This window comes from Capra hircus, chromosome 2 (assembly GCF_001704415.2).
Source record: "Capra hircus breed San Clemente chromosome 2, ASM170441v1, whole genome shotgun sequence".
Lineage (NCBI taxonomy): Eukaryota > Metazoa > Chordata > Mammalia > Artiodactyla > Bovidae > Capra > Capra hircus.
Genome location: NC_030809.1, coordinates 134,092,434 through 134,102,411, shown reverse-complemented (window position 1 = coordinate 134,102,411; position 9,978 = coordinate 134,092,434). Strand labels below are relative to the sequence as shown.

At 41.1% G+C, this 9,978-nt stretch overlaps 1 pseudogene across 1 annotated transcript; it reads left to right on the top strand.

The window, feature by feature from the left end:
• Positions 7,821-9,532, top strand: LOC102170001 (annotated as a pseudogene). Its single transcript, XR_001296242.2, has one exon. The product of XR_001296242.2 is annotated as an elongation factor 1-alpha 1 pseudogene (transcript).

The following is a 9,978-nucleotide window of genomic DNA, read 5'->3' as shown; positions in this document are numbered from 1 at the left end:
TCAGTGGCTTGTCAAGGTTTCCTGGTTAGGGAGGTTTGTGTTGGAGTTCTGGTGGGTGGAGCTGGGTTTCTTCTCTCTGGAGTGCAGTGGAGTGACCAGTAATGGGTTATGAGACATCAAAGGTTTTGGAATAATTTTCAGCTGCCTGTATATTGAAGCTCAGGGAAGTGTTCCTGTGTTGCTGGAGAATTTGAGTGGTATGTCTTGTTTTGGAACTTGTTGGCCCTTGGGTGGAGCTTGGTTTCGGTGTAGGTATGAAGGCATTTGATGAGCTCCTATTGCTTAATGTTCCCTGAATTCAAGAGTTCTCTAATGTTTTCAGGCTTTGGATTTAAGCCTCCTGCTTCTGGTTTTCAGTTTTATTTTTACAGTAGCCTCTAGACTTCTCCATCTATACAGCACCAATGATAAAACATCTAGGTTAAAGATGAAAAGTTTCTCCTCATTGAGGGACACTCAGAGAGGTTCACTGAGTTACAAGGAGAAGAGAAGATGGAGGGGGTAGTTAGAGGTAACTGGAATGAGATGCGGTGAGATCAAAAGAGGAGAGAGCAAGCTAACCAGTAGTCACTTCCTTATGTGCGCTCTATAGTCTGGACCGCTCAGAGGTATTTACGGAGTTATATGGGGAAGAGGAGAGGGAGGAAGTAGACAGAGGTGGCCAGGAGGATAAGAGAGAGGAATGAGAAGGAGAGAGACAAATCCTGCCAGTAACCAGTTCCTTAGGTGTTCTCCACTGTCTGGAACACAGAGATTCACAGAGTTGGATAGAGAAGAGATGGGGGAGAAAAGAGACAGAGGCCACCTGGTGGAGAAAAAGGAGAGTCCAAAGGAGGAGAGAGTGGTCAAGCCAGTAATCTCGCTCTCAGGTAAACTTGGGTAGTGAAGTTTGGGTTTTTAAATGTACAAAATTGACAACAAAAACCTAAGAGCAAAGATTAAAAATCTAGAGTAGAGGTTGGATTTTCAAAAATACAATATTAAAGAAAAGAAGCAGAAGGAAAAAGGAAGAAAGGAAAAAAAAAGAATTATTAAAAAACAACAACAACAACAAAAACAAAAAACAAAAAACCACCAACAACCATCCAAAGACTATATATGGTGTTTGCCTTAAAAAAAAAAAAGTCTTTTTTTTAATAGTAATAGTAGGTTATAGAAATATAAATAGAGGAGAAATAGAAGACTTAACAATTAAAAAAAGTTAGAAAAAAAAAAAAGAAATAAGAAAAAGAAAAAAAACCCAAAAAAACAAAAAAAAGGAATGATTTTAAAAATAGTAAAAATATTTCTGGCCCTTTCTTGTGTTATGGGCCGTGTGGGATCACTTCCAAGGTGGTTCCCTCTGTTTAACTTCTTCTGTTTGCTGGTTTTTTAGGCTCACTAGTTCAGTCGCGCTGTGGGGAGGGGGGATGCTGCAAACAAATAGCACTGTCGTGTGCACACAGTGTCTCAGCCCCGCTTGACCTGTCCCTTCTCGTGGTGCACAAACCGCTCCGGCTCTACGATGCTCAGCCGGGAACCGTCTGGGGCCGGCCCTAGGCTGCGTGCACTTCCCCGGTCCAAGCTGCTCAGATTCGGCGCTCAGGCAGCCCTCAGAGGCACAGATTCGGCTGGGACTGCGCTTTGTGCCCTTCCCAGGTCGGAGTAGCTCAGGAGTTTGGCGATCGCCGCGGCTTGTCACCTTTTCTGCCGCTGCTGCTCAGCTTTCTGGGTGGACCGCTGGCGCCCCCCGTGAGGCAGATTGTGACTGTCCAGCACCCCCAGAAGTCTTAGCAAAGGAGCCTGCTTGCAGTTAGGTAAGTAAAGTCTCTCCGGGTCTGCAATTGCCCCTTTCCAGTCCTTACGGCTCTGGCTGCCTGTCCCCGGTGGGGGGTGGTCTGCAGGGGGCTTTTCCCGTTCCGTCCTTTGTTCTGTGCTCGGTCCTGGTGGTGTCTTATGTTCGCGCTTTTCGCGTGGTAGCTATCCCACAGTCTGGTTTGCTAGCCCAAGTTAGATCGTTCTGGTTGCCCGTGGGGTGTTCCTGCCCGATTCTTACAAAGCACTGCAGCCCGTGCCTCCCGCACGTCCCTGCCCTGCCCCCACTTCCCAATGGCGGATGCAGGCATCTGTGCTGCTTTTCCGCTGGGGGAGTTACTGTTGGGCTTGTAATCTCTTGCTTTTAATTATTTATTTATTTTTCCTTCCTGTTATGTTGCCCTCTGTGTTTCCAAGGCTCGCCACAGACTCGGCAGGGAGAGTGTTTCCTGGTGTTTGGAAACCTCTCTTCTTAAAATTCCCTTCCTGGGACGGGCTTCCCTTCCCGGGACGGAGCTCCCTCCCCACCTCCTTTGTCTCCTTTTTCGTCTTTTATATTTTTTCCTACCTGTTTTTGAAGACAGTGGTCTGCTTTTCTGGTTGCCTGATGTCCTCTGCCAGCCTACAGTTGTTTTGTGGAGTTTGCTCGGCATTGAAATGTTCTTTTGAGGAATTTGTGAGGGAGGAAGTGGTCTTCCCGTCCTATTCCTCTGCCATCTTTACAGTTCCTCCAGATGCCAGTTTCTCAAGAGTATAAATATCTATTAGTCATGATAGATACATTCACAGGATGGATTGAAGGCCTTCCCACCAGACTGAAAGGGCTGACAAGGTGGTAAAAAACTGCTCCATGAACTCATTCTGAGATTTGGTCTGCCCAGGTCATTACAAAGTGACAATGGGACATCATTTACTTCTAAGGCCACCCAAGGGGTCTCTAAAGCATTGGGCATTCCTTATTATCTCCATTGTGCATGTAGGCCTCAGTCTCCAGGAAAAGTAGAAAGAGCCAACCAATTCTTAAAATCACCGATAAAAAAGATAACCCAGGAGACCTCCCTGGGATGGAAGGAGCTTTACCAATAGCTCTCCTCCTCACCCGCATTGCCCCTAAGGAAGAGGTTGGTCTTAGTCCTGATGAGATGCTATATGGGAGACCTTTGTTTATGACAATGACCTCTTCCTAGATCCAGAAGCTCAGACCGTCCAGTCTTATGCCATGGGCATTTGTCAATTCCATCAAGATATACACTTGTGGGACGTCAACCAGGACCCAAAAGATTCTAAAGAGCCACCACTATATACTCCAGGGACTCAAGTCCTAATTAAAGTAGGGAAAGATGGGTCCCAAAAGGCTCAACTCCAGCCCACATGGAAGGGCCCTTACCCTGTAATATTTTCTACACCCACAGCAGTCAAGGTACCAGGACATGATTCCTGGATTCACTACTCATGAGTCAAGCTGTGGAAGAAAACAGAAGAGGACACTTAATACACCTGTGAGCCCCTGGGAGATCTCAGATACCTATACAGGACTACAAATGAGTGCCATTCTAATGAACACCACCAAAATTAAGTTTCTGGGGGTAAGATTTCTCAGGATAGCTCTAAAGAGCCAACACAGCTTTGCAGGGGTTGTACTCCAAAACAAACAGGAGATAGATCTTCTGATCCCTGAACAAGGAGGGACTTGAGCCATCTTGAATGAGACATGCTATTTCTGGGTCAATACCTCCAGTTAAGTTAAAGAAAATCTCACAGTCTTCAAGAAAAACATTCAGATCTCATAGGATTTTAAAGAAAAAGCTGGAGAGTTCTCGGGGTGGCTACAATCTCTGTTTAGGGGATCCTTCTCCTGGCGAGGGGGAATTTGGAGTTAGCTAATGCCCCTACTAATATCTGTTATCACCATATTTATTACTCCATGTATTATCAATTGTCTAACCCATTTTTTCTCTGCCCAGGTCAACAAGCTACAACATGCAGTGTCAATTCAACAAGGATATATAAAATTACACGCAACCACAGAAAATATCACTCACCCTTAGATGGACACCACTGTAAGGACTCTGAGGCTTGAGAATAGTAAGAAGGGGAGGCCCAATGCCCCTTGCTGTCCCAGCTCAGTAGGAAGTAGCCAGAGAGACCTCAACACTGCTATTCTGAAAAAATTGGGCCTCTTGAGTGGGGAATGTTAGGTAGTTAGAATAGGAAATAGGAGTCCAGAATGGCAGTGGCTAAAAGACAAAGCAGAATAAAGCCCATGAAAATAGGAAGATCTGAGGACTGGCGTGAGAACTTCATGTGAAACGAACAGCCCTCCTGGTTAGCCCAGTTTACATAGGGCAGGGTCTGGGGGAGGAGAAAAAACATAAAAAGAGGAGCCAAAATTGAGCTTTTCTCTTTTCTCTTTGCTTCTTTGGGTCGGCCTTCCCTCACACCTCAAGGATGTGTTGTCCTTTGCTTGCCAAATAAAGCTGAACTGTAACACTAGTACACCATTTAAACAGCTACACCAGAGCTGTAACACTGGTCTGCCACTCCACATTTTTGCTGTGGTGAGACAGAACTGGAGAAATTACACACTTCTTCAACAGATATATGTAAACATTTAGCTGATTCACACAACACAACATTGCAAAGCAAATATATGCAAATAAAAATTAATTTTAAAAAAGTTAGGTTATTTTCTTCATTCCTTACTCTTCCCTAGAGGAACCGTGCATGCTTAAAGAATCTCAGAATGTTTCTAATGGTTACAGATATCAATTGGTGATTCCCAGTTGTCAGAAGGTAAATTTCCAGCCTCTGAGGGAGACTGACCACATGGACAAATAATAAGCTCCATTCATCAATGAAGACTTGAGAAATTCAGTTCATGGCTGTTTCTTTCTTTTCTAGATCTCTTGATCATACCACCTACACTTTATGTTGGTGTTTGTGCAACAAAATTTCACTGAGTAATGTGTTGGCCAGTGTTTATAATGTACAGTGGGCTACGATCTCTCTTGTTCACAGCTGTACTGAAGAAGGCAAAACCCCCACTTTCAAGGAGGACTATGTATGTAAGATCAGAAAAGCAAAAACTAATATTTTCCATTTTGGCAAAAATAATTTCTAACAAAGGAGTCAAGATTAAAAAAAGAAAAACATGAAAAAGAAATAAATGAATGGTAGGAGACACTGTAAATTTAAGTGGGCTTTAAAGGTTTTGTGTTCTAGGGATTAGGGATAGTACAATGTCACGGGGACTTCATAGGTCATGATAAATGGAGCCCATTTTCTGCTCATGAGGTCCTGGCATAAGAATTTAAGCCTTCTGAGTTTCATTTCCCTTGTTTATAAATTGGAGACTGTGATAACTGAGATCTAACATTTGTCAGGTTATTTATGTGGCTCCTGGCACGTAGTACACAATAAGTAGACAGTAAGCAATGAGAAATAGCTCTGTGCTTCTAGGCACTGAGTCAGCAACTAAGCCATTGTGACTGGGGGAGCAATTTGGCCATTTAGAGACCGACAATAGATTTAATAGCCATGTAAATAATGGATGCCTCAGAATACCTACTGTACAGTAGAATTATGCTTATCCTACAACCAACATCATAAAGTAACAGTATGGAGTAGTTGTTGCATTGCATAATAGTTGTTTAGACATGGACATCTTATCTAAACATAATTTAAAATAAGGTAGAAAAATACATTTTTAAAAAATTGTAGTACAGTTGATTTATACTGCTGTGTCAGTCTCTGCTGCACAGCAATGTGAATCAGCCACACATATACATATAGTCCCTCTTTTTTAGATACATTCTTTAAAAGAAATTTTTGATGAAATATCAATTGTTGTAAATTCTTGCTTGACTTTATCTTAAATTTGATTTTAAATTTTGACTGCTGTTCATCTAGTTTTTAGCCATTTATTTTTTCTAGTACTTTGTTCCTAGTATTGTTCTGAAGAATGTAATTTTCAGTGTGGTAATTTTTTTTTTTGTCCACAAAATTACATGCAATTTTTTCAAAATTGTGTTTTATGGAAAAATGTCAGCCCAAATATGTCAGTAGGAATTACCTCATAGCTTCCTCTATGAGCAGTTTCTTTAAAGAAACTTTTTATATGACAAAACTTACTATTATGTTACCTGTATGATTTTTTGAAAATTTTGCTAAATTTAGACACTGTGAAATCATGGGCTTTCTTGATTTTATTTTATTACAATTTAGAGTATAAGTTTATGCAATAAAAACAGTTGAAATATTGAAAGTGAAAGTGAAGTCGCTCAGTCATGTCCGACTCTTTGCGACCCCATGGACTGTAGCCTACCAGGCTCCTCCCTCCATGGGATTCTCCAGGCAAGTGTACTGGAGTGGGTTGCTATTTCCTTCTCCAGGGGATCTTCCTGACCCAGGGATCAAACCCAGGTCTCCCGCATTCCAGGCAGACAGTTTAACCTCTGAGCCACCAGGGAAGCTATTACAGAGTACAATTTATCATTTTATATAAAACCTCATATAGAATTTGAGCTTTTGATTGCTTATTTTGTTAAGCTCATGTTTGAAGGGAACACATTTCAATGGATTCCTGTTTGTTTCCAATAATTAAATTTTGATAAAAGACTCAAAGCAAATTTGTGTGTATGTGTATTTCTTTGAATATTTTGATCTAAATGCAACTAAACTTTCATGGACTCATTTGAAGAAAGGTGTAGTATCACTCAGCCATTTATGCTGGTTCACAAAGTAGTTCTTTGAAGTTTCAAATACTTCTAATATCAGCTTGATAAAGACCACAAAGAGAAAGTAGAGGAGTAATCTGGTGATTTTTTGTTTTCCATGTCAGTTTTATTATAATCATTTTGAAATCCATCTCTCTATGTATGTATAAAAATATTTTAAATGTGAAAACTGTTTTCTATTTGAATAAAATAGTGCAGCTTTCTGGAATGCAATTATCAATTCTATGTAGACTATAATTTATTCCAAATATATTCTGCTACACTTTTTTAATTTATTAAGAATATTGTTTTTGTACCACATACTATGTGCTACTAAAATTTTTTAATCATATAGTCATTGCAAAACAATTATTTCATTTTCAGCATTGAACCTTTAAACTAATTTATAATAACAGTCATAATAATGTCAAATGTTTCACCTTTGATGAATGAACTTACAAAAGCTTGATGTTGATTCCCTAGATTGATGAGAAAATAAAACCATTATTGAAATGAAATAATTTCTACTTGAGGCATCTAAGGGCAGTGTGTAAACCTGGCATCATTTCATTGTGTGTGATGTTCTTTTTTGCTGATGAAGTCAACTATCACTTTGTGTTTTGTAACTAATATCAATCACTTCATTAAAACAAAAGAAATCCATTCTAGAACATATCTGTGGATGTAAAAAAAAAAGTCATGCTAATTAAGAGTTTGGGATTTACATGTACACACTACTAAATATGGGCTTCACTAGTAGCACAGATGGTAAAGAGTCTGCCTGCAATGCATGAAACCGGGGTTCAATCTCTGGGTTGGGAAGATCCCCTGGAGTAGGGAATGACAACCCACTCCAGTATTCTTGCCTAGAAAATTCCATGGACAGACCATGGGGTCGCAAAAAGTCAGACACTACTGAGCACTAAATAACAACTACTATATATAAAATAGATAGCCAATAAGGACCTACTGTATAGCACAGGGAATTATACTCAATATCTTGTTTTAATAATAATTTACAAGGGAAGAGAATCTGAAGGGAATATACATATTCTGAATTGCTGTGCTGTACTACTGGAAACTAATATGATGATATACTTGCAAATCAAGTATACTTTAATATGAAATTAAATGAAAACAAAGAAACCAGCTATATAAAAATACAGTTATACTTAACATTAAAAAAAAGAAAAATCATGCATCACAGATAGAGTGGTACATCCTGCAGTCATGGGATTTAGTCATCATCACATGGCAGTGTTAAAACACACACACACTTTTTCGCAAAGGGTTTGCCGCCAGGACAAGGTGTCGTGAAAACCACCATTAAACCTAAGCCAAAATGGGAAAGGAGAAGACCCATATCAACATTATTTTCATTGGGCACGTACATTCAGGGAAGTCTACCACGACTGGCCATCTGATCTACAAATGTGGCGGGATCGACAAGAGAACAATTGAAAAACTCGAGAAGGAGGCTGCCGAGATGGGAAAGGACTCCTTCAAATATGCCTGGGTCTTGGACAAACTGAAAGCTGAACGTGAGCGTGGTATTACCATTGATATCTCCCTGTGGAAATTTGAGACCAGCAAGTACTATGTTACCATCATTGATGCCCCAGGACACAGAGACTTCATCAAAAACATGATTACAGGCACATCCCAGGCTGACTGTGCTGTCCCGATTGTTGCTGCTGGTGTTGGTGACTTTGAAGCCAGTATCTCCAAGAACAGGCAGACCCGTGAGCATGCCCTTCTGGCTTACACCCCGGGTGTGAAACAACTAATTGTTGGCATTAACAAAATGGATTCTACTGAGCCACCCTATAGCCAGAAGAGATACGAGGAAATTGTTAAGGAAGTCAGAACCTACATTAAGAAAATTGGCTGCAACCCCGACACAGTAGAATTTGTGCCAATTTCTGGCTGGAATGGTGACAACATGCTGGAGCCAAGTGCTAACATGCCATGGTTCAAGGGATGGAAAGTCACCTGTAAGGATGGCAATGCCAGTGGAACCACCCTGCTTGAAGCTCTGGATTGCATCCTGCCACCAACTCGCCCAACTGACAAACCCTTGCGTTTGCCTCTCCAGGATGTCTATAAAATTGGTGTTATTGGTACTGTCCCTGTGGGTCGTGTGGAGACTGGTGTTCTCAAACCCTGACATGGTGGTCACCTTTGCTCCAGTCAACTGTAACAACTGAAGTGAAGTCTGTAGAAATGCACCATGAAGCATTGAGTGAAGCCCTTCCTGGGGACAATGTGGGCTCAATGTCAAGAACGTGTCTGTCAAAGATGTCCGTCGTGGCAATGTGGCTGGTGACAGCAAAAATGATCCACCCATGGAAGTTGCTGGCTTCACAGCTCAGGTGATTATTTTGAACCATCCAGGCCAAATCAGTGCTGGATATGCACCTGTGCTGGACTGTCACACAGCTCACATTGCTTGCAAGTTTGCTGAGCTGAAGGAGAAGATTGATTGTTGTTCTGGGAAAAAGCTGGAAGATGGCCCTAAATTCTTGAATCTGGTGACGCTGCCATGTTGATATGGTTCCTGGCAAGCCTATGTGTGTCGAGAGCTTCTCTGATTATCCTCCTCTGGGCCGTTTTGCTGTGCGTGACATGAGACAGACAGTCGCTGTGGGTGTCATCAAAGCAGTGGACAAGAAGGAAGCTGGAGCTGGCAAGGTCACCAAGTCTGTCCAGAAAGCTCAGAAGGCTAAATGAATATTATCCCCAATACCTGCCACCCCAGTCTTAATCAGTGGTGGAAGAACGGTCTCAGAACTGTTTGTCTCAATTGGCCATTTAAGTTTAATAGTAAAAGACTGGTTAATGAAAACAATGCATCGTAAAACCTTCAGAAGGAAAGGAGAATGTTTTTGTGGACCATATGTTTTGTGTGTGGCAGTTTAAGTTATTAGTTTTTAAAATCAGTACTTTTTAATGAAAACAACTTGACCAAAAATCTGTCACAGAATTTGAGACCCATTAAAAAAGTTTAATGAGAAAAAAAAAAAAAAAAAACACACACACACACAAGAATTTGAATTTTGAATTAAAAGTGGATCCCTTTCTTTTAAGTTTGGGGCTTTGAGTTTCCAGGGTTCTCATGGTAAATGATGACATTTTGTGCAAATTAGTGTGCATATCTATTACCAACTTCCTTCAGAAGGAGAAATTCAGTACTTAATTTTCAGTAAATTTAAGTATGACTTCCTTTGAGCTTATTGCTACTGAAAGTGTTTATTAAAAAAATTTTTTTTGAAAGTGTTACAGAATAATAAAGCAAGTAAATGGCTGCCTCACAGACACTGTAGCTGAGCCTTCAAGGTCCTGCGTGCTTGTGCCACAGCTGGAGTCCTCAGCTTCACTCTCCCACACATGCTCATGGGGTGCTGCATTCCACAGCCTGGGCATGACTGACCGCAGGCCCCCCTGGAGCAGGAGTGGTATCCTTGGATAT